Source organism: Streptopelia decaocto, assembly GCF_964273445.1.
Source record: "Streptopelia decaocto genome assembly, chromosome: 4".
NCBI classification, from domain to species: domain Eukaryota; kingdom Metazoa; phylum Chordata; class Aves; order Columbiformes; family Columbidae; genus Streptopelia; species Streptopelia decaocto.
Window position 1 is genome coordinate 39,132,626 of NC_138658.1, and position 21,415 is coordinate 39,154,040.

General features: G+C 36.6%; 1 protein-coding gene across 1 annotated transcript in view; it reads left to right on the forward strand.

The window, feature by feature from the left end:
- The window catches only part of GALNTL6 (polypeptide N-acetylgalactosaminyltransferase like 6), a gene marked incomplete at both ends in the record, with an annotated part of 443,878 nt that overhangs the window by 52,094 nt on the left and 370,369 nt on the right, over positions 1 to 21,415 (forward strand). The gene's annotated exons all lie outside the window — the stretch shown is intronic.

Consider the following 21,415-nt stretch of genomic DNA (forward strand, 5'->3'; position numbering starts at 1 on the left):
TGACTTCCATAGGAGTATTGCTAATGATCCATTGCCAGTGGATCGAGCTAATACTTATATTTGATACTTGATGCAAGACTACTCAAGAACTTTAAACTTACATTAAGTAGTGTGAGATGAAAACTGAGGAGCAAGCAGGGATGGAGCTTTTACTCCTTGAACGATTTAACAAGCAGGATGGAAATTTGCTCTGGTAAAGTGTGAGTCTGCTTTAATCTCAGCCATGCCCTTTGGCTTTCATGTCTTTATTAATATAGCCTATGATACTCACATTTCTAATCAGTGTAGCATTTGTATGATGAGCCTGTTGCTTCTGGCTTCTTGTGAGTGTGTTGGCACATAGTTGCTAATTCAGCATGGTCTGGGTTTGCAGGTTGAGCCTGGCGAGTCTGAGGAGCTGTGATGGTGCTGGATTCAAAATTCAGGTGTCAGTTTAACCTGCACAGTAAAGTCATTGCGGATTATGTTGGACTCACTGTCTCACACAGCTAGTCCTGTGCTTATGTTTCTATAAGTCGTGGTTTTATCTTCTTTACTCTGGACAAATTTCTGAAGGGAGATAAAGAGGACTGCATATCACCATTCTGACTTCAAACCCTTTGAATAGGTGCATATGTTTTCTGTATTGTGAGCAAAATGCTCCTATGTTGAAGAAATGAGCTGGCATTTGTAGACTATCAAAGGAAAGCTGAGATGGCTTGTTGCAAACTTTTCCTTTCAAAACAAAATTCCCAACTTTTTCAGTCCTCACTCGTGTCAAAATATAGTTGAATGTGTTGTTTTATGACTCCAAGGATTAGTGGGCAATCCAGGACACTGAATACTTTTCCCATAAGAGGAGAATGTTTCTCATGCTGACTCTAAATTTATGCATAATTTTATTTCCAGGTAGACTGCATAACAAAAAAAGGCATAACAAAACAATCTTTTGAAAGGTTTATGCATAGGCATATTTTAATGTGTGCCAAGCATTAATACATAAAGAATTAATGGGCACAGATATTTTAGTTTTCTAGAACCAGGAATATATTTGCAAGGAAATGATCATGACAGTGAGACAGCTTAGTGTCATCAGCGTAACAGTGAAAGAGTAGAATGTGGCAAACCATAACTTGCCTGTGGGGTGGAATATAGAAACAGCTGCAGGGGAGACATACTTCTTTGGGCCTATCCAGATGTCAGAGAAAAGAAAAAGAAACAGGTGGGTAATTTCTTTTTTTTCTTCCCCCCATTAGTGAGTTCAGTGGGAGCTGACTGTGGAACTGGTAAATCTGGATAGGAATTTCTGATGTTCATTCATAAATAGTTAATCTTTTCATAAAGTTGGGCTCTCTATTTAATTTCATTTAAATAGTGCAATTGACATGATCTCATTAGTCATCTGATAACACTAATCAGCATCACTGTACTACATAAAAAATGTGTATCCTTAAAAAAAAATCAGGTTGTAATCAGAGTTGACAGTGACTGGAAGATTTTTTGGATTATACAGTCTTTTAAATGTAAATGTCATCTCTGAGGGGTATTGTAGCAGGGGAATAGCTTGGGCTAGACATAGCGTATCTGTAGTTGTGCTGTGTATCCTCGCATGGTATTCCCTGGAGCTCAACAACTGTATCGCTCGGTTTCTGAAAAGGACGGAAAATGTGGCTGTTTCTGACATCAGAAGTTATTTCTTTCTCTTTATTTTAAAACATGCCTTTCTAGTTCACAAATGGAAAATATGAGCGAACATAGGATTGAAACATCAGGATCTCTTCCTGACTTGGATGATGACTTGCTAAACAGAACTCTCTAGCCTGAAGAAGTTATACTGTGACATCTCTAGAAGAATTTGACAAATAAACAGAACTTTAGCTATTTCAGGATTACTTCAGAGAGTTTCTTTCATCTGGTTGAAAGGGACCAAAGAGACATTGAAGACCACCCTTGTAGCTTTCCAAGTGCTTGGAGGGATTCAGAGGAACACCATGCTGACCCTGTTCTGTTAAGGTCGTTTGTAGCTTCAAAGGAGATGTGCCTTATTGCTTTTCCTTTTGAAGCACAGCTGAGCTGAGGTCAACTCTCTTTTGAAGCCTCACACTTAACAGGAAGAACCCAAGCCCGTGTCTGCCTGCTCCAGCATTTTCTGACCACTACCAAGCACACTTGCCCATCTATGTGAATATGGATCTGTGACTTGCCCTTTGTGTGGTGTTTGTTGGTTAAATGGTTAATATATTACACTGTCACACAATAAATTTGTTTTCTTTTGGTCTCCTTCCTTGCCCAATATTTGAAGAATTATTTCCATCAAGACCATACTAGTGTCCTGACCAATTAAATCAGTGCTGGGCAGTAACTCTGCTTAAACATAATTGCATGAATAAATCTATCAATAAAGTTTCCTTTCTTAAATATGGAATTTATTTCCCTAAAATTACATTTTTATTTAGGGTTAAAAGTATTTGTTATGACATTAGTAATTGCTGTAGGCACTAGGCTTAAAATGAGAGCTTTGCCATTGATAGGAGAGACATACCAGATTTAGTGAGGAAAAGGAACAGGACATACTTCCACATATTGGTATTTTTTCGTGAGTAATTTAAATGGAATAAGTTAGGTTCAGATAATTTCCTAGCTGTGAAAAAATCTGAAGTTCTTGGAATGAATCCCTTTGTTTTAAGTGTATTTTAGCATACAAAAAATAATATTGTGTAAATATATATTTTTTTTTACAGTTTGAAGTGACCAGAATTGGATTGTACAATTAAAAAAAATGAAACATGGTATAATCCCTGAGTTTAAAAGCGTATTTTATAAATTATACTAAAATCAGAGACTTTAAAAAATTAACAGAATTCTTGGCAAAGCTATATACAAATTGTTGTGGATTTTTTAGATACTGTATGGTTATGGCATTGAGTAATCTTCAAGAGGTATTGATGGTGAAGATAAGTAAGCTGTGTGTTGAAAGTAACCTTATCACACAGTCAAGTGTTCTCTCCATAGACTAATGCGAAGTATTTGATTGGGGAAAACGTCATTTCTGTGGTGGATCACTTATCTACACGTAGCTGAAACAGCCTTGTCCTTGGGCTTGTTCCTTTCATTCAGAGCTCTCAAAGTCATCAAGGTGTCTCACAGCAGCTTGCAGAACTGGGATTTTAAATGTAAATACAGATTACCTGAATTCCACCCAGGTCCCCGCTTCATCTTTGTTTCTTTATTAACTGCCTGTAAACCTCCAGAACTAAAGGTCTCAGGAACATAAATAGAATTCAGAGTATCTGGACCTGAGTTTTTGTCTTCACGATAAAATGAGATTCATAGCATGTACAAATTGGTGTTTGTGTCCTTTACTGGTGTTCCACATACAAGTGAATTTTACCCTTTAAAAATGCATTAGTGTCTGCAGTTCATAAAAGAGGGGGTTTCATCCTGAAGTTTTGAGTTTTCTTTAAAAATCTCAATGCTAAACTTCTAGTAAGTAGGGAAAATTCTGCTTTTATCTAGTCTCATGTGACTCTTTTTTTAGTAAATAAATAGACAACACTGAGAGAAAACAGAAGCTGTACACAAAACAGATCGAACACATTTAATAGAGAGGTTTGGGATATCTACTCTATCTACTCATCACTTTCATAACTCCTTTTTGTATTTTTTTTGGTGGTGAAATTTGTGATAACCTGCTTAAAACATGTATTCATTTTGAGTCATCATGTCTGTGAATTCCCTCTTGAGAATAACAGAGGAGAGGAGATGTTTTTCTGGTTTATGCTTTATCTTCTAGTGATCTTTTGAAAGGAGTTTAGTCTTTCACTTTTGCATTGGGAGAAAAGGGAAAGGGAAAAAAGGGAAAAGGGAAAAAAAACAAAGCTTAAAAAAAAGTTTTATTGAATAGAATTCTATCATCTCTCATTGGACAAATGAAAAAGACTTTTTTGCCTTGATGGATAATGTAATGTAGAATAAAACACTGCAGAAGAGATGAACACCATACTAGTTGCGAAGTCCTTATAAATTCAATGTTTAATTGCAATAGGGTCCTTTTTTATTATTTTGCCCATCACAATTTTTATGACAAAAGAAACCCCAAAACCACAGAACAGGTAGAGTTTTCTGCATGCCTTTTACCTAATTAGTCAATTTAAACTGATGGCTCACATAACTCCTCTCTTCCTCTCTTCCTCTCTTCCTCTCTTCCTCTCTTCCTCTCTTCCTCTCTTCCTCTCTTCCTCTCTTCCTCTCTTCCTCTCTTCCTCTCTTCCTCATACTACACTAGCTGCTTGTTTTGTTACCTTTCACAGGATGATCTGGAAAAGCTAGAAAGGTTCCAGTTTTGCTTTGATCTCATTTCATCTTGCATGAAGGAGGCTGAAAGTAATCCCTTTATTAAATCTTTTTCTCTGGAAACCATTTCCTGCATTCAGAATTTTGCAGCAACAAAATTTAGAGACTGAAGCAGGTGGAAAGAAGAAATGACTAGGCCAACTGAGTGGAGGTGCACTCATCATTTCTGCTTTCCATCCCCTTTCTCCCTCTCCATACCTTTGTAGAACGAAACTCCAAGAAATATATATATCTATATATTTTTTTTTTCCTGCACAGTCCGTGTCTCATCATTTCAGTACTTTATCTGAGTCTACAGGCTCAGTTAGTGGAAATGAGAATATTGAATAACCTTTGAAAAAGAAATGATGGTGATTTCTTATATCACCTGACGGATGAAAAAGGAAAAATGGAATACTTCCCTGCTTCTCCAAGAAGAGCCAAGCAGAAATCACTCCTAGTATTTAATGTCTCTTTATGTTGTAGTGGATGGCAACAGATGTTTCTTGACGTAAGGAAAAAATATTTTTATTTTTTTTTTTTCTTCATACGCTTGCAGGAAATACTGCCTTCATCTGCATACAAGTCTCTGAAATTAAAGAAATGTCTTTTGGTGTCATGTATCAATTGTGAGAAAGTATGCCAGAATCTCTCCCAGAGATTCCCATCAATGAAAGGTTTTCATACCCAGTTATTTTTAAGAATAAAGAGCTCTAAAAAGAGTAATAATAAAACTAGAAAACCATTTTATCTACCACTGTGTCTTACAGAATCTTACTCTACTACAGTGGGAAAGTAAAGTGCTTATGAAAATGAGTTACTGTATTTTTTACAAGCAATAATGTGTAATTCTAGGTATATGTGTAGGGGGTACTATGAGGAGGTGACATGCAGGTTCATAGAGGGCAAACAGGGAAACATGCTTTAGTTTCCAAAGGTGCATCAGGGCTTTTTCCTGAAAATCCCGAGTAAAGATCTTTATTCCTCAAATAGAAATAAAAGACAGTTTTATGCCCAGTACCTGTGTAATCTTTCTGTAAGATCAGAAAAGGACAGGAGTACAGAAATTATACATGTAAATTATACAAAGAGAAATGTAATGGATTGACATCAGGGAAGCAAAGACAGATAATAGGAACAAATTTGAATTGTTTTAAAACATAGGCCTAGAATGCTCTGTTACTTAGAAATTGCTTAATCGCTCTTTGTATTCAACTTCTTAAAACTTAAATCTTGTTTTCCTTATACTTCAATATTAATGATATAGCAAGGTAGAAAATCTAAGCTTTTTAATATGGTTGGATGATTAATTATAAATGGAAAGTGAATGATGATAAGTGTACTTTATTAATCTTCAGTTATCTTTTCTACTGTTATAATGGATTGTCTTTACCTTGTAGCATGCCTAACAATAAAGGAACATTAATACATCCTCAGAGAATAGAGTTGAAAATCAGTCATATGCTTTTATTTTGCTATTGAATACTTGTTTCCAAACCAATCTGCTGCAGAAAGACAATCACTATGAATCAGCAGCTACTATTATCACTGAATAGAGACTGTTGGTTGCTCTGAAGATGGAGTTTTCTAGTCTTTGTGAGATTTACATAAGTATTTTTCTGAACAGAACGAACAGTTATAATCTAGGCATTTGGTGTTTTCATTTAGATCTTCCAGTTGCTTTCTCTTCTATTAGACCTATCATAATGCAGATGAAATCCATACAAATAATCACGTATTTCTTCACTGGCTTGCATATAAGATCTGATCTCTCTCATCATAGTCACTGGCTAGGCTTCTAGTTAAAGAAAAAAGAAACAGGAACAACGGAATGGTGCGGAGTCTAGTTGGAGGCCAGTATCTAGTGGAGTGCCTCAGGGGTCAGTACTGGGGCCAATATTATTCAATATATTCATTAACGATTTAGACGAGGGAATAGAGTGTACTATCAGCAAGTTTGCTGATGACACTAAGCTGGGAGGAGAGGCTGACATGCCAGAGTGCTGTGCTGCCATCCAGCGGGACCTGGACAGGCTGGAGAGTTGAGTGGGGAATAACCTAATGAAATTTAACAAGGGAAAGTGTAGTGTCCTGTATCTGGGCAGGAACAACCCCAGGTTCCAGTATAGTTTGGGAAATTACATATTAGAGAGCAGTGTAGGGGAAAGGGACCTGGGGATCGTGGTGGACAACAGGATGACTATGAGCCAGCACTGTGCCCTTGTGGCCAGGAAGGCCAATGGCATCCTGGGGTGTATTAGAAGGGGGGTGGTTAGTAGATCGAGAGAGGTCCTTCTTCCCCTCTACTCCGCCCTGGTGAGACCACATCTGGAATATTGTGTCCAGTTCTGGGCCCCTCAGTTCAAGAAGGACAGGGAACTGCTGGAGAGGGTCCAGCGCAGGGCAACAAAGATGATTAAGGGAGTGGAACATCTCCCTTGTGAGGAAAGGCTGAGGGAGCTGTGTCTCTTTAGTTTGGAGAAGAGGAGACTGAGAGGTGACCTTATTAATGTTTATAAATATATAAAGGGAGAGTGCCATGAGGATGGAGCTAGGCCCTTCTTGGTGGCAAACAATGATAGGACAAGGGGTAATGGGCTCAAACTGGAACACAAGAGGTTCCACTTAAATTTGAGAAAAAACTTCTTCTCAGTGAGGGTGACAGAGCACTGGAACAGGCTGCCCAGGGAGGTTGTGGAGTCTCCTTCTCTGCAGACATTCAAAACCCACCTGGACATGTTCCTGTGCGACCTCACCTAGGCGTTCCTGCTCCAGCAGGGGGATTGGACTAGCTGATCTTTTGAGGTCCCTTCCAATCCCAAACATACTGTGATACTGTGAATTTGAAATTCACGTATTTTGTTAATGTTGTTCCAGTGATTTTTATTTCACAAAAAGATGCATGCTCTGTGCTCTCAGCTGGTGACAGCGTTCATAAAGAAGCTCTGGCTAAGACTCATATAATTGGAGCTTTTACAAGAGGATTTGCATTTCTCTCAGTGTGGCAATCCCACAATAACTAGTAACAGGTAGACAGAGCCCTGGGAAGGTTCATGATCAATGGAGAGCAGCTGAACACAGCAGCCCAAAGCCAGCGGGCTTGCTAAAACCTTTCAAAGGCAAAATCTGTGCTGGATGGGAAACAGCTGGTAGATGGGACGTCTTGTTTGTATGGAGGTCTCCTGTTGCACAGCTCTTCAAAGAAAGAGAAATGCTTTGGAGGCAGAATGGTTGTGGAGAATTTTTCAGCACTATCTATGAGTTAATGCTCATGAAAGGCTGGAGAAAATGAAATTAAAATTAAAAAGAAATGAGACTTATGGAATATTATATTAATATGAGATAGCAGTAATGTGTGAAATATCATTTAATGTTTCTTAAGTCTAATGTGTAATAAAGCATAGATATTTTAAAATGATTGAATTAATCATGTTTGTTATAGAAATACTTCAGTATTAGTGAGGTATATTGTTTCATAGCTCTATAGTTCCCATCCCACCATAATTATAAACATAATAGTAAATACAGAGAAAGATGAAGGGTATAGGCTATACAATGTGCAATATTGTGATTATTGCACATTTGAGGACTGTTGGCTCCCTAAGGAAACCAGAAAAGCTCATTATATAATAAAATGTCAGACAGGGGTTTTTAGGATAAGAGGCTGCGATCCATACTGGTGATAGGGGAGCAAAATATCTCTCCACTTATCTTCAAAATACTTCCATGACAGATGTCAACCATATGGATGTGTTACGGTTTAAGGCAAGGTGGCAAGAAACTCTGGCAGACGCTCACTGTTATCCCCTCACTTCCCGCCACCCCTTTCCTTTAAATCGGAAAGATGATAAGAAAGATAAGAGGAAAGGAAGAGAGACTTCAAGTTGGAGGGTTTTAAAGGGTTTTACTAATGCTACTAATAAATAGAGAATATATACAAAACCAATCTCGAATGCTCAGTGGAGAGTTGGCGTCACTCCAGCAGCAGAGCTGGGTGTGCGGAGCTGGCGGCTCCAGCAGGTGCAGCTCAGGCCCCCGGAAGTCATGGGCGGGACTTCACAGCAAACCAGAACCTGGTTGCAGGGATGCAGGGCCTGAGGCCTGTAGGTCACAGGCAGACAGACAGGGGTCTCTCTAGATGCCGGCCATGGTTGAAGAGAGCTTGACCCTTGTGATCACCCTCTTATATAGGGGGTATGACGATTATGGGTTGGAATACTTCCGTTGATCCTCAGTTGGTCCATCTAGTCACCTGTTCCATCCACCCCTCCTCAAACACGCCCCTCTCACAACGGAATGTGGGAAAACTTACCAGTCTTTCTTGGCTACCATAGTAATAAATCTAAACGCGAGCTTCTTCAGCATTCCGTTGGTCTCTTATCAGCACCGAGTACAGCATCCTAGGAAAAATATGCAGGCTAAAACTCAGAAAAGTACAGTCACCTAGAAGAACTTAGCTGAAAGTAAAAATCACTAAAAGAGAACCGGTCTTGTTTTTAACAAAACCGGGACAGGGTGATTACTATAATATGTCATTTCAAAGGGAAAACAGAACACTACATAAATGTATTGCATAACTGAATATATTCAGTGATTGTATTTTGAATAAAATTATTTGATATTTTCGATATTAGCCTCAATTTTAGCTTGTCACCTGTTGGTTAGCCAAGTCATGGTGATATAGGGAACTAACTAACTAACACTTAAAGAACTAACACTTAAGGAGCTAACACTTAACCCTTAACCCACATAGCCTATCTTAGAGTATTGTGTAACTAACTGTATGAGAAACAGGAGTTCGCTGATGACTTCACAGGCCTTGCAAAGATAAAACTCTAGCTGCATCCTTGGGTGAACTAGATAACAGAATCTTGGGCACAGGACGGGAGATACACCAGTTCTAACGAACTCATCAGTCTGAGTCCCAGCCAACTCAGCATACTAGACCAGAGGTAAAAGTGTACAGCGAAGAAGACCCCAGCCCACGACCACTGCCCAGGCGCAACCAGGAGGGGCCGGAGGTGGAAACTATGGAAATGATTTCCTGGAACTCATTGTAATAAGAACCGCCTTCTCGGGGACGGGTTATGGATATGTATAGGCATTCCTAGAACTTTTGTGAATATGTAATACTTTACAGCATTTAACCAAGCTCGCAGCTGCTGGAAATTTACACGCATCTTGGGCGGAGCTGTACCCCGTGTGTCCAGCGCTGTAAATACATACCTTCTTTATAGCCTCATAGGTTGTAAAGTAATTTCCCAATTATATTTCCTCAGTTATATTATTTCTGCTCTTTGAAATGACGTGTGGTTTTTTTCCATGCAATAAACATCCTTTGGTGTTGGTGAGAATCTGAACAAAGAACAGCTATGAGATCAGTGTCCCTCTCTAGAAGGAGTTTGCATCCTTGAAGCAAAATAGATGAGGATGGGGCTCACAGTGATTTAGAGGTTTTGTTGAGTTTGTTTGGTCTTGGGCAGCTCCAACAGACTTTTTAATATAAATGAACATGCCATGTTTAGTAGTAATAAAGCAGATGGATGTAGAACTGTTATCAAAATGGACTGTATCCGAATAGAAGTTGTGCAGAACAGCTTAGGCTAAGTACCTTTTTGTTCTTGTGTAACTGCATATGCAAATATATATCCTCTCAATATGTTTCTCTTCCCGCAGCTGGCTTTTTTACCTTTATCTGCAAATCATTAAGCAAGCAAATGTCAAAATCCTTAGAAGAAAGGCTTGTGTGTAAAAACTACTGTGTATTATAAACACATATACTGACACAATTTATGTACATTCACTGCAGGATTCTTTTTTTTTTAAGGAAAAGCTTTTAAGCAATTTATTTATGTACAGCACTAAATCAATAAATGTGTTACATCTATGAATAGATTTTTACCTGTCTGCCTGAACACAAAAAATCCTATTAAAAGCTATTATGTTCGGAAACTTTTACGTACCTACATACCTTGGGTTTCTTACCCAGGAAGTTTTTAATATGATCAGAGATGTTCACTGTAGTTACTAAAAATATTCTTGGTAACTGAGGTGGAATTTAATTAAATTTAATACCTTAATAACTTTAAATGTATTTATTTTTCCATGGAATGTCTGTAAAGTGTTGAGGTTGCGTTTTTAATTGCATAGTTTTTGGAAGGAAGTTTGTTGTTTGGTGTAAGTTTGGCTAAGTTTTGTGCATGTGTAAGTTATGTTCTTTAAAACATTAAGCTGTACTTGATATTTTATGGATGATTAGTGCTTACTCTTTCCCCAACTCGCATGTATTTCTGTGCTGTCAATCTATGATTATGGTGTGGAAATAGGTAAAGATTACTTCATTTCCTCTATTTTATTTTTTTAATCCTTACGTATAAAAGCTATGTTGTTCAACACATATACGTCCTAGGCTATAGCATCTCATTCTCTATTCAGGAGATTCCTTGAAATATTATTGTGGAGCTAATTTATTGGAAAAAAAAAAAATCAAGTTGCAAATTTGTTGTTATTCCTGCTATGCATTTGACAAAGACTATAATCTTCAGGGATATAAATGATGCTTTTTTCTTTTCTCTAAGGCCTTTTAGTATTCTGGTTTCCAAATCACAGTGGTTTTATACCACTAGCAGTAGTTCTTCATTGCAAAACAGGTTGCACAAGGTGAAGCAGAGTCATTATAGCAACTCTAAGTCCCTACATATTAAGAAAATCTACTTTCATCTTGGTTATGTGATCTCATCTGGCAGACAAGATAGAGAAAGGAAAAAGACTCCTATGTGATGCTGAGCTGTGTTAACAAATCCCAGCTTGGAGTTAAAAGAAAGTGTGTGTGTATTCATAAGTGTCTTATGTATACTTTACAAAGTGATTTAGAAACAAGTAACCTACAAACTACACTGCCATCTGCACATGCTACAAACATTACAGTGAAAAACCTTGTAAGCATTGTATAAACCACAACACGTGCAGATTTCAACCTGCATTTAAGCTATGCCATTTATTTTTTTTTTTGCATTAATTTGCCAAATTAAAAAAAAAAAAAACAAAAAAAACCAAACTTGCACAACTTTTGAAAAAGTAGTAGAGCTGGTCACTAGTGGCTCTATTCCCTATTGTGAACACCAAAGATGTGACATTTTGCTTTAAATGTTTTTCCCCCGTGCAATCTGATAATTCTCCAGCAGAACAATTTTCCAGAGTTGCATAAATAGGAGCAAGTAGGTGTGTTTTCCTTTAATCACTCTGTAAAGAGTTTTTCCTCTAAAGCATTGTGCAGAGGCAGGGAACTGATTACAGAGTTATCCATAAAAGAAAAATACCAGCCTCATAATTCTGTATTGATTACCTAAGCATTAGTGACTGCTGCACACCGTGCCTCATGAAATCACTGGGTGTGAAGTGTGAATACTCTTTAAAAATTTTATTGACTTCAATCTGACAGCTTTATTCTCACATTAGTAAATCGTCTCAAGAGTGCTACCTTTTTCATGTGACATGTCTAGAAATTCAGTTACCGTTAACAGAACTAAGGCTACATTGGAAGTGTATTCTTAGCAATAATTAAGAAAAAATATTATCTGCAAGTGCCTAAAGCTGCGTACCTAGCTACTGAATAACTGAAAATGCTTTCTTGTAATTATTTTGAGGGCAAATTAAATCAATTTCCCTTATTTTGCACACCCATGCCCCAGGATTCTGTGGCATGTAGCTTCCAAATGACAACTAACAGTATTTTTCATTGTTAGCATCAATTTGTGTCTGCAAACCAGGTTTCATAATCTCATTCCTGTTGATTTTCATTCTTGACCTTTGTTCGCTTCTATGGCTGCTGGTTGGATATCAAAGGTCTGGTTCTTTCTGATGAACATAATAAGGTACATCCCTCTTCTTTCAGAAGTAGTGCCATTTGGGTTTTAGCACCTTTCTTGCCACTTATGCCATGGAAAGGTCTCCAGAAATGACAAAGAGTACTACTCCTGTTTCCCCTCCTCCTCTCTTTTTGTGGGTACCAGTCTGTCCCAGCTGACAGCAGAGTACCACCCACAGTTGCTACTGGAGGAGATAGAGCTTTCACCACCCAGCTTCTACTGTCTCCCAAAAGGTCTGTATTTCAATGTCAAGATAAAACATAGATCTTTTGTAGGGCAGGGAAAGGTTCAAGTGAAACTTACAATTTATTTTTGTTTTTGTTGGTGGTGGCCATTACTACAACACAGCTCAATAGATTGGTAGTTCAGTTCCTTTTATACTAAATCAAAACCAATGCTCCAACCATTCTTAGTGTTCGTAGAGGTTTTGATCTAGATATGGCCAGTACAAATGCAGAAACCTAGTGAACTATTAAAAACCAACATCTCTGAAATCTCCATGAAACTGTGTAGCTAGACTTGAGCCTTGTCATTTGTATCAATTTTTAAGTACCACTGTTTTTTCTTTTCTTGTGTATGTGGTTGGCTGGGGTGGATAGTGCAGTTGTTGGGGTTTTTTGTTCGGTTTTGTGTGTATTTGGGGAGTTTTCTGTGAAGTTGTGGAGAGAAGTTTCTCCATGGGTAAGAAATAATAAAAACATATTCCCTTTTTCTCGTCTTGTTTGTGAAAGCATTACAAGGAAAGTAAGGTTGAAAATAAAATGTAATTTCCTGTGGAAGTGACAGCAAATGGGAAAGAGATTTTGTTTATTTCTTTTGAACCAGTAGGAGACATAAACAAAAAAGGAAATGTTGCTTTGAATCAGCCTGTGGTACTTGTCTTATGAAATGAAACTTTTGCATAAAAGTCTTTTTATTTGTTTTGACATTACAGAATTATTCAATTTGAAACTAAAGTAAGTAGCATATATAGTAATGTGTGTATGATAGTGACTTCAGTATTTAAGTACTGAAAAATTATGACTGAGGTCAGAAAATGTATGGTATATTTAGCGATGGTTAGATTCTTTAGTTTGGGAACATACACAATTTTTTTCTTTGAAGAAAGTAGTTGTAAAAGATGCCCATTCATTTAAATGTACTGTGAATATTCATTCAGAATGCACAAGTTTCTCATTTGCATGAAAGAGTGAAGTGTATTCATTTCAGAATGCACGTTTTTTAAAACACACTCAATTTCTAAATGTTCTTACCTCAGTGTAGTAATGGTAATCATCTAAAGCAGGGGTGTCACTCTTATTTTCACTGGGGGTCTCGTGGTTGCCTTCAAAGGGTTGAATGTAATTTTAGGACTGTATTTATAGGTATATAAATACATTTATTATATAAATATATTTATACGTATATAAATACAGGACTGTGTTTATACAGTCCTAAAATGACATTTGGCCCTTTGAAGGCAACCATGACACTGAGGTGGCCCCCGGTGAAAATGAGTTTGACACCCCCTATCTAAAGCATGCAGGGGGCTGTGTTTGTGTGCATGTTCCTTTGCATCTAGGGAGCAGTTATCCGATTTGTGAGTATAGCTAATTTCAAAACGTGTCTCTGGAGCAGCAGTTCTTCTGTTCCACACTTGCAGAAGAAACTGGTTTGACTTCTCTGTAAACTGCTTTTCACTTTGAAGGCTTTGCTTTTTTGTGAGTTGCTGCTAGTGCCACAACTGCTGTGCAAAGAGATGGTCCTTCCCCAAGTGCCAGAGGTGGTGTGAACATTTGCTTTTCAGCAGTCGGCCACTTCGATGACACTTGATTCTATCCCAGGTTCAGCTGACTATCCAAATGCATCCTTATTTTCAAATGCAGACTTGGGAATAATTTTGCACTTAGTGCAAATGGAGGATTTGCTTACACATATAGCCAGATAGGTCACTGTGCCAGGTGATAAAAGAGGATAGGAACCCAGGCCTGTAACATAAGGTTAGTCCTTATATTTTAGGAACCAGGGGTGCTCAGAGCCCCTGCAAGTATTTGGATTGTAGGCATGATGGATCCTTGGAGTTCTCTATTTGCTCTAGTTGTGAGAGGGCAAAGAGTTTAATGAAGTTAAGATTTGTTCAGAAGATTTTTTTTTTTTTTAAGTGTTTTTTTTTTTTTTACTACTTCTGTGGACATTGGATATTTGAAAGTTGTATCTGTTTCTTACCAAAATGTATTTTCTTCAAAGATAGGCACACTCGGATTTAATATCATTGGCATGTCATAGACAGAAGTCATACATATATGTATTTTATATTACCATTATTTATATTATAGGGAAAGCTTTTTGAGATCTAAACCATCATAATGTCTTTAAAAACATATAATGAAGACAACATCAATAAAGCAAATTGTTATCGCTGTCCTTCCAAGAATAAATTAGATTGTGAACTCTGAATCAAGATTTCAAGGTTTGTTCATGTTGTCTTACAGTATGTTCTTTCTTACTGACTTTTGTAAGTACTATAAATGTATGTTATATTCCATATCCTAGATAATTGAGCTACTGTACACTTGTCTGCTGGTATTTAAAATGACAAATATTCTGCCAATTCTAAGGAAATTTTTACTCTAGTTTGTATGTGACAGAATGTAATTTCTTCATAGAAAACCAATATTTTTCCTTTTTCTTTTACAAATAAAAGAACTCTAAATGCTTTGTTACTGTTGTGTTTTGTTTGCAGAGGTACAGTGGAGCAGAAATCTCCACGTCAGTGTCAAGTCTTGCTGTAGAGGCTGCAGTTTTGAGATCTCTCTTAGTAATGGAAGCATGCAAGGCTGTAGGTCAAAATTTTCTTCTTCAGACTCAGCTGATTTGATGCCACCCTTGTTGTGATGAAAATGTGCACCTTTTTCAACATATTGTAAAACAGTATTGGTTACTTGGTGGCTTGAATTAACCCCTTGTCAAACCAATATTCAGTTTGGAGACAGAAATTTTCAGGATTTTCATAGTATCTTTATCATGGCCCAGTTACCTTTTTTTGTTGTTGTGTGGGGTTTTTGTTGTTGTTGTTTTGTTTTTTGTTTTTTGTTTTGTTTTGTTTTTTTCCTTTTTTTCTGTTTTAGCAAACTGTGGCAGCAGAGCAGCAGAAATTCAGTTGTGGTCCTAACTAAAATATGCCATACAAGATGACATTGATGATTTACAGTTGACTTCTTATTTACAAAAAGTAGTTATAAATATGTTGGGGTTTTTTCACCCTGAAGTGAAGAATTGCTAACTTGAACGAATAAATTAACTTAATTTATGGGATTTTTTTTTAATTGGTAAAGAGTTAAACTTTCTTTTTCCAATTTAACATTGAGATTTCTCTGCATTCACTTCTACTCACTTCACTGCTTTTTTTCTTTTGTCCTCTAAACATTGATGCACATAAAAAGTAGAAAAAAGTTTATGAGAGCTTGTTCATTTTTCATGAAAAATAAAAAAACAAACACCAGAAAAACAAACAACCTGGCAGAAACACTTGTAAGTAAAAAGTATAGTCAAATTTCTTGTGTGGGAATGTTGTACCTGGAAGGAATTTTTTTCCTTAGAATTACCTTCTGTAACCTGAAAGCTTCCTGGTTTTTTTTTTTAGAATATCTGGAAAAACAGAAGTTTCTGCAGAATGTAAGATTTCTGCCTTCCAATGAATTTTTACCACTGTCCAGTCTTTAATAACCCTTTAATACATCTGGCTTCCACAGCATCCTGCATTGGCTGGTCGGAATATAAACTGCCTTTGATGTATGGCATGTCTTGGAAGAGGGTCTTCCTGGGAATCTTTCTTCCAAAATAACCTTTTTAAGAAAAGGCACCATCTTTTTAGCTCAGAGGCAAGTCTTTAGCTCAGGGGCAAAAAAGGAATTAATATTCCGCTTCCTTACTGAGTAGTCCTTTAACTGTAATGTCTGATAAATGTTTGTTCAGTTTTACTTCTGCTGAGATTTCCAGAAACACTTTGAATCTACAAAATATAATGCATTTCACAGTTCATGTGATGTCTGACAAAGTATTTGTTTTTGTTTTGTTTTTGAGGTGTTTTTTTTATTCCCATTACTTCTAAGGGTGCTCCCTTACAGCTTGCATTATTAGAAACAATAAGTAAAGTTTCCTTATTCAATTTCTTTATCCTATTAATGATTTCTATAACTGACTAAACTGAAGAATCTTGGAGCTGTTCTTGGAAGCTTTTCATGCTTGTTTGATCACCTTTGTTGCCTTTCTTTGTACACGGTTTTCATCTTAGTTTAGTCCAATGTTTTTGAGATAGGGTGAATATTGTGCAGTACTCAAGGTGATTAAGCATTATGGAGTTATGTGCTGAGTGGCCTAATAATTTATTCTCTATTCCTTTATAATAATTCCAAAAGTTTTGTTATCCTTCTGGCTTCTACTCAAAAGAGATTCCAATTTCTGTTTTTTCCTAAGAGATAACAACAAATTTAGAAGTTATAATAAAAATTATCATAATAAGTGACTTTGTTATCAACACTCAATATCATTTTTTATCACCTTTGTTATCAACACTCAATTTCATTTATTGTTTTATCAGCTTGCACTTCTTTTCCATTTAGCTTTGCTTTTCATTGTTCTGATTAATTTCAAATCATCATTATACTTTGATATAACATTATTCATTTGCTCTTCCAAATAATTTGTGGAACGTACTGAAAAATACAGAGCTCAACACAGATATTGTAAAACTTGTAAATACTGCATACTGTGGAAAGGTTATTCTCTTTGTTTTCACATGTTTAATGTATTATCTTCCACAAGAATGCTTTTGATTTTATTCTACGAAAAGTTAGTTTCTTTAAGAAATTTTGAAAAAATGTGAAAGCATTTTGGGAATTCAGGTAGGCAGTAAGACCAGCCTATTCTTTTCATACTAACTGACTTTTAAGAATCCAAATACATTTGTGAAGTACAACTTTCTTCAAGCCAATACTATACACTAAGACATGGCATACCATCTGAAGTGCTTTTCTGGTGGGTGAAATTTACCTTCAATGAGTCCTTTAAGTTAGTGATTTTGTATGGAAGGTATATAATGAATTGTTTTATGGTGCTACATAAAACACATACAGGATAATGATTAATAAAGATGGTACTGTATGTCCTCTTTATAGAAGCTTCTGTCTGCTGGCCATGTATTTGCCTAACAAGGCCAAGAGCCAACATTATGACTTGACAATTCCAGATAAATGCTGCAGTGAGGTCTCTTATTGCATCAGTGTCTCCCATGAATTATGTCAATACCAATATAATCATGCCAAACTGCAACGGTTTAACGAGGACAAATAGGCTCTCAGAGTAATCCCTCAGTTGGGGCTATATGTTTTTTAGGTTACTGGGTGTAAAAGGCCAGTGATTTTAACCAGTCATTACAACAAAACCCTACAGCTGGAACACAGAATGTAAAAGAGTGTGAATGGTAAATAAAAGCTATTTTAAACAGTGCAAACACTTTAACAGAATATAAATAAGAAATTTCCAGGCTCATACTTAGATTTGTCTGCAGGAATAAGCTCCTTTAACCTAATCAAACATTAATATCTCCTTCTAATTGACATTAAAGTAATGCTGTGAATAATTGAAAACTGTAGATTGTCTTCGTTCTGTAACAAGAAAACACCTTCTATATTTCTTCTTTGCTAGTAAATAGTGATACAATAATTTTTCTAAAATCTTTTTATCTCTCCCCATCCAAGGTGCTCAGCATAGTTTTCTCCTGTCTCCATGCTGTATTTATGCTTTGATGGGTAAATAGAAGCTGTAAGCAGGTGTGACTAAGGCCATAACTCTAATCTTACAATTTCTGTAGCTCATTACTATTCTTCAGCAGCAAACATGCATATAATGTAAAGCAGGTGTATTTCCTGCTTCACTGCATCTCTGCTTTACCTGCAGTTCTACTGCTAAGGGCAGCTTCATAGGAAAGACCATTTAATGGATATATTTGGAAATATATCTTTTAAATCATTATTCTGGATACCATAAATATGTAAATCAGAAAAAAAAATCCTCTGTGATGTGTTTGTGAGAGGGTGTTTTACATACAGATGGTCTGATATCTTAATCACTTAAGGCCACATTCAGCCAAAAATATAGCCAGACTCTGTACTGTAAGCTGAATAGCAGCTTAAAGCAGCCTTACAAAGTCATTCAGGTGGTTATAGCAGGAGAGAGGGTGAAACACTGTGCCTCCCATGCAAGAGGACAAAGTGGAGAAATTTTCTATTTGCCAGAATTTGTGAGACTCATCTTTAATCTTTTAATGCATAACAATATTGCTCATTCTGGAATATCTTTCTGGAGCCATCATATATAGAATTGTTAAACCTCAGACTGTGGACATGTTGCGTAGACGCTGAATTTCTGTTTTTTGTAAGCAACATCATGTTGTGTAACTAAAATCACAGACTTTTTAGTGCTCTTGTTCTGGTTCAACATTTTTCACTGCTAAGAGTATTTGCTGTCTTCATAACTTTCACTTTTGGCTTACTTCAATAAATGTTACAAGAGTCTCAGCAAACTATATCCAATGTATAAACATTACCAGCTGGAAATCCTTTAACTTAATGAACTCCTGTGCAGTGTACTCAGGTGTTCATGCAGAGCTTTCAATTTTTTGTTGCTCATTGTATGAGTTAGGTTATGTTACGTCAAATGCTACCAGGGGATGTACAGAGGGATACAGTAAAGTTATAACCCAGGAAGAAGCTCCTTCCAGCCCACATTGCCTGGATGGTGCTTCAGGATCTTTGGTGCTGCCTGATGAATCAGAAAATACCTCTGATGATAATCCTGGAAAACTCCAGGTTCACATCACTGTCATGTGTACGGAAATTCAGGCATTACAACAGACATCTTGAGGTCACAGAGAATAATACTGTATTTGGGAATGATGAGAAGATCCCAAACAATTTTTGGGAAGCAAGGTGAGTTTCTTTATATTTCTAAGAGATGTTGCAGTAGTAACATTTTGTCTGTGACTAAGTCACTGAGGTCAGCAAAGTTCCTCAAAATCACAGGACTGAGTTAAATGAATTTTCCAAAGTTTCCCAAAGTGTTACAATAAATGTGTGGCAAGCGGGTAAGAAAATCCAGAAGACCTTTTTTTAAATGATCATTTTTCAAAGCCTTGAGGGGGTAGGAATTGTGATGACTATGGTTCCTTTTTTTTTTGATGCCTGTGTGCATAGTTTGGATAATCCAGAAAGTAGGTTTGTATTTCTGGCTAACATGATACAATATGAGAAATGAAGTTCTGCACTAAGGATATCTTGACATTACCAGATGTCTTGACATTTTAAATAACTGTGCTTTACATGCTGATGCAGAAGTAGTGGGGCTGGTTGTATATTTTTTCATTTTCCTCTTCAGAAGAAGCTACAATACTGTGCATAATATTTGATATTTGAGGAGGCTTGGAAGAAGAGCAAAAGGGAAATCAGTACACTTGCTACTAATAATTAGCAGTAAATAAAACAGTGTGACAGAGTAAACACATGGAGGAAGCAAGACAAGAGGATTAGCATGGGATATAATGTTCTTGTACTTTATGCCAGCCCAAATGGTACAAGATGGAAATCCTGATGCCTGAATTGAACTGAGAATGCAAAAGAGAAAAAAAATATATAAATGCATATAGGTATCGCCTTTGCCATGTGAGATAGCTTGTCTGTGCATAATGGAGGCCAGAGAAACAAGAATTATTTAAAACAGTCATTTACCTTGCTGAAAATAGAGTGATTGGTAGAATAATACCCCAGTAAAAGGGCAGTGAAATGAACGCTGAGGAGACAGATGTTACAGCCATAATCTGTTGGGAGTCCAGAAACTCTAAGAGTGTGAGCAAATAATCCATTGGAAATGATTGAGAAAAAACTCTACATGTATTACAGCACTCACTACACAACTACACACAGATTTCTGAGTTACTCTTTCAAGTGTTGTAAAAATTTATTGGAATAATACCTTTTGTACAAAGTGTATGTCGATTTGATGAGCTGCTAGTTTATCTAAATGACCAAAATAGAGAATGCTGTGCCGAGTGTCAACATGTGAACTCGATTCATTATGTGACATAGCAATTTGTGATACTCTAGACCACAGGAAAGGAAAAAAAACAACCCACAACCATGCAGATTGTTTGTAAGGCATATGTTTACTGTGAAGTTTTGTTTTGTTTTGGTTTGGTTTGGTTTGGTTTTTTTGGTGTTTTTTTTTTTTTTTCCAGTTCCATATTTGAGCTTTTGGTTCTCCGTAACTAGGACAACTAACTTACATTTCAGAAACTTAAAACAACTTAAAATTTTTCTTGGAAATTATTTCATTGTTCCATTATTCCATCAGGGCTGGAGACCTAGGCTTCAAAGTAAGTAACTTGCAGATGCTAAAACTCAACCTGAATGTGCTGCAGTACTGGATTCTCATCTGTTTCAGCTGAACTACTGTTTAGCAGTAGTAATAACTTTTTTTTGAAACATGTATTTTTTTTCTTGATATGACAGAATTGTTGTTTAGTTGAATTTTGTTCTGTCGCTCAGTCCAAGTGTTTTTAGGGTTTGATTTTTTTTCATTCTTCTACTCTGATTTGATTGATAATAAACTAATTCCCCCAAGATGAGTCTGTTTTGCCTGTGATGGTAATTGCTCAGTGATCTTTCCCTGCCCTTATCTCAACCCATGAGCCTTTTGTTATATTTTCTCTCCCCTGTTCAGCTGAGGAGGGGTGAGAGAGCAGCTTGGTGGACAACTGGCGTCCAGCCAAGGTCAACCTACCACATAATAGGACTTCTTGACATATATTCTGAGTATAAATGATATCAGGGTCAAAAGTATAAATTGTTTTGGTTGGCAGAGATGATGTTCCTTAGACACATACCAGTTTTTGCATGGTAATGAGGCAATTTGTTATTGTGTTTTTCTATTTTAAAAGTATAATGAACACTTGATAGATTGAAATATATTTGCATAAACTATTATGGGTCAAATTCATGGATCTTTTTCTTTCTGAGTTTGTAATGAGACATGAAAAAAAATCTAATTGGAAGAGGTTCTTAGTAAGGTACTAGAAGAATGTTACTGTGAAATGCGTCATAAGAAACGGAACAAAAAGAGAACAAGATAGTGTTTTCTCTGAAAGAGATTTTTAAAAACCCAGTAACCAACTCATTTTTGTTCATCTTTGTTAGCTAATGGTG